Here is a 4,650-nt window from a genome sequence, read left to right on the forward strand (position 1 = left end):
CTTAAACCTAGCTAACCTAAGGACATCACACACATCCATGCCTTTTTTTCGGTTTTTTTCGTTGCGTTTGATCTGGGCGGACGTCACAAGACATCCGTTCAAGTTGATCGTTGATTCCTTTTACTCAGTTTTTTTATAGCCCTCTGACCGAAAACGCTGAGCTACCGTGCCGGCTACCGGCCGTCGCTGGTTACAGATTCACCAGTTGCATAGCAGTTAATACTGGTATTAGGCGAGATGACTGTTTGAGCCCACTACTTTTCAATATACTCTCGGACGAGGTGATAAATAAAGTATTGGCTGATAATGCTTGTAGAATGTGGATCGCAGTTCAGTGAAGATCGCCTGCAGAAATTTTTACGTATATTTTGCGTGGCGGTCAAAAATTCTATATATGGTGACACCTATTCGAAAAACCAAATTTATGACTACATCTGTGGAACCAATTACATGCAAAATTGAAGAGGATGGAAAAATTATTTAACAAGTAATGACATTTAAATATCTTGGTACTAAACTGTCCAGCAGTGAAAATGTTGAGAAGTTGCAGAACGCTTAGCTAAAGCAGACAAAGTGGCAGGTTGTTCAAATGATACTATTTGGAAAACAAACAAATAGGAAAGATCCGAAGGCAAGAAATGTACAAAACAATAGTGAGACGCATTATGAGACACACAGCTGAGACAAGACCTCGCGGCCGATGTACGCTCCCATCGAGCACCACCTATCTGCGGCTGTCCGAAAGAACAGACGCCACACATTCATATAATGTGATAGGTTTAGCTGGGCAATGAGTCTGCTTTCTTCAGTGCGGATGCACAAATACGTGCGGCTTCCTGTGAGGATCTCGACAGAGCGATTATGGAGGAAATGGACAGGGGCTCCGGATAGGTGGCGCTCGATGGGAGTGTGGATCGGGCGCAAGACGAACCGAGATAGTCTGTGCAGTTGCTGTACCATTATGTCATCCGGTTTCGAATACAGGTCCAGTATACTTCACTCGCCGCCGTCGATTCCGCGAAATGTCCCAGTGAAAAAAAAAAAAAAAAAAAGTGAAATCTTATAGGACTTAACTGCTGAGGTCATCAGTCGCTAAGCTTACGCACTACTTAAACTAAATTGTCCTAAGGACAAACACACACACCCATGCCCGAGGGCGGACTCGAAATTCCGCCGGGACCAGCCTGTCCCAGTGCAGCTGACAGCAATGATTTCTAGCCTGTCCAAGTGCAGCTGACAAAAAAATGGCTCTGAGCACTATGGGACTTAACAGCTATGGTCATCAGTCCCCTAGAACTTAGAACTACTTAAACCTAACTAACCTAAGGACATCACACAACACCCAGTCATCACGAGGCAGAGAAAATCCCTGACCCCGCCGGGAATCGAACCCGGGACCCCGTGCTCGGGAAGCGAGAACGCTACCGCGAGACCACGAGCTGCGGACTGCAGCTGACAGCAATGATTTCTCTCCTTTCCTTTCCTTTCCTTTCTTACCGTCTCCACCTTCAATTTGCATTGGTGTTCTATTCAGTTGCGATTCAGATGTCGCAGTGGTCAGCGCATCTGGGCTTTGATAGTGCGCGATTTCCTGGATGAATCGTTTACGGATCGGTGGATTGGAAGGAACGGTCCAACACCCTGGCCACTCCGCTCTCCAGACATTACACCCCTTGACTTGTTTTTCTGGGGCTATATTAAGGACAGAGTCTTCGTCACACCAGTTGCTGACGTCGACGAACTGAAGGCTAGGATACAAGCTGCTGTGGCTACTGTGACAGAATACATGTTACGAAACACCTGGCGGGAACTGGAATACCGTCTAGGCGTTGAGGTTTACTAACGTAAGTGGTCTTAAAAAAAAACAAAAAAAAAAAAAAACTAGTAACACTAACCTCTGTAACGGTGTCAAATGTAAATTATTATTCTGTAGTAAATTGTTATAATCATGGCAAGACTTTGTGCTCGCCCTGTATTTTCACTGATCTGAATTATTTTGTCCCTATGTACTTTCGTGTTCCTTTGCTTCCTCCGATTCTGTTTGATTCGCTTAATTCTTCCGTCGTACAGCGAGAGCTTGTTCCTATGGTGACGCTTCAGGGAGAACGGTGGACGTACATCGTAGTACGTGCAGTGGGGCTTGGCTGTGACAGAGGCTGTATGCTGCAGCTTTGCTTTCTATGATCCTCTTTGATTTGCGTATTCGTCCGTCGTACAGTGAATGTTTGGTCCTGTGGCGACGCTCCTGGGAGAACGCAGGAGGCAGGGCACAGTACGTGCAGCGGGTTTCGGCCGCGGCTGCAGCGGCGCGGTGCCTTCCACCTGTCCGCGAGGCGGGTTCACGGCCGCCGCTGCCCATTCACGCGGCTGCGCGCCAAGGCCGGGCAGAGCCGAGCTGCTACAGCGCGGCGTGGCGTGGCTGCAGGCTCTGCGAGCCGCCTGCCTCTGGCCGCAGTCGCACGGCTGCCGTCGCTCGCGTAGCGTGCAGTCGGATTCTCTGCCGCGTGCGGTCCACGTGGAAACGGCGCGACACGTGGCCACCCCACCCTGCCCTGTTCCCAAAGTACTCTCTGGTCAGCAACATTCGGTGGACGACTATAGGGAGTGTTTTGCACAAACGCCCTGCCTCTTTCCCACCTGCGAAGAGTGATGACAGCGGGCAGTTCTGTGAAACCAACCAATTGTCAGAGTCGTCACGTGATCAGAATCTACCGGTGTAACAATTACTTGCGGAGCTTTCGAAGCAGGCAGTTCACGGTAAGTCTTACCACGAGTAGCTTCGCACTCTACAACAGCAATCTGCGTTCTTCCACGTATTACTCTTCGTGACCGATGCTGCGCTAAAGTGCACTTGCGGTTTCCGCTGATTTCGCGTTGCGTGTTCATGTCGGCAACCCGCTGACGTTGTTCTGGTGATAGTATAACCTAGCCAAGGAGACCTGCTGAACATTAGTTTTCTTTCGGCAAGCCATACGAACTGATACACTTGTCATACAGTGAGCAGTAGAATAACTTTAAGCGATCTGTTTACTATGATTTTTAAGCTTGGTTACTGACTTCACATTTCTTTGGCGTATGAAAAAAAGCTAGATCTGCTGACGAGGCCTAGGTTCGGTTGCAAGGTTATAACTGGCCTAGTCGGTGAAGCCAACGAACCTCAGTACTGAAATACTATTACCATAACAGGCTAACTAACATGTACCGTAACCCGAGGTACACAATCATCATTGCGTTAATCCTCTTCTATGTCTCCTTTCTGATTTTGCCGAAAATTCCGACGATATGTAAAACCTCCCAGTCCGTGCTTATGGCGCTGCAATCTTAGCGACATTTGTTTCTGTATGAAAAACAGTCTAGGTTGCAAATGAAAGCATAAGCTTTATTTACGTGTTTCGCCTTTTTGAGCCATCTTCAGAATTATCTGGAGAGTTCGAGTAATGCATTAGTCAGTAATGGCCAAAATTTTGGTATACACGTTCGGCGAAGGCATACAGTAATCCCACGATACAGCCACACTTAAAATCTTCAAGTCTTACGTAGCGTGTTGTTATGTATTCACGACTACTACAATCAGTGCTGCAATATTTATGTTGTAAGATTTTAAGCATGGCCCTATCTTAGTACTGCTGCACACCTTCACCGAAGGTGCATACCAAAATTTTGGCTCTTTATCATTAATACGTTTTCGCAGTTCCCATACAAATACCAAATGGTTCAAACGGCTCTGAGCACTATGGGACTTAACTTCTGAAGTCATCAGTCCCCTAGAACTTAGAACTACTTAAACCTAACTAACCTAAGGACATGACACACATCCATGCCCGAGGCAGGGATAGAACCTGCGACCGTAGCGCTCACACGGTTCCAGACTGTAGCGCCTAGAACCGCACGGCCACCTCGGCCGGCAACAAATAACAAAGATGCCTCAAAAAGCTGAAATACTTAAGTAAAGTTCCTGCTGTTATTGGCAACCTAGACTGGTTCTCTGTCCGAAAAAATATCCAGCGATGTGGTTTAATTACAGCCTAATTGAACAACACACCAGCAACCTTTATTTAGAGACTATAGGAAAATATGAGCGAGCTGTCTGGTTGGCTACCGACAACCGACTCACGATTCGCCGTATTCATTTCCGATCTTTCAAAACGCGTGTTGTTACCAGTATTGACACTCCGAATCTCCTCCTCTGTATCTGGAGTTGTCGATCATGCTCTTCCTATCTCCCGACCAGGATATGCAAAGTTCCCATGAACACATAGAGTGCAATGAAATGGAAATGGAATGCTTCTTTACAGAGCGTAGGGGAACGATGCGGAGACCCGCACCGCCTTACTAGGCAAGGTCCTAATGGAGGTGGTTTGCCGTTGCCTTCCTCCGATCGCAATGGGGATGAATGATGATGAAGACGACACAACAACTCCCAGTCATCTCGAGGCAGGTGAAAATCCTAGACCCCGCCGGGAATCGAACCCGGGACCCCGTGCTCGGGAAGCGAGAACGCTACCGCGAGACCACGAGTGGCGGACATAGAGTGCAATAGAGACGTTTAAATGTCTTCCGGACCGGACTCCTTCACCGTGGGCATATCTCCTGGTACAAACGACACTAGCAAATGCAGTACTGCCCTTCTGCCATCTCCTGATCTGAACA

This window comes from Schistocerca nitens, chromosome 8 (assembly GCF_023898315.1).
Source record: "Schistocerca nitens isolate TAMUIC-IGC-003100 chromosome 8, iqSchNite1.1, whole genome shotgun sequence".
Classification (NCBI taxonomy): Eukaryota; Metazoa; Arthropoda; class Insecta; order Orthoptera; family Acrididae; genus Schistocerca; species Schistocerca nitens.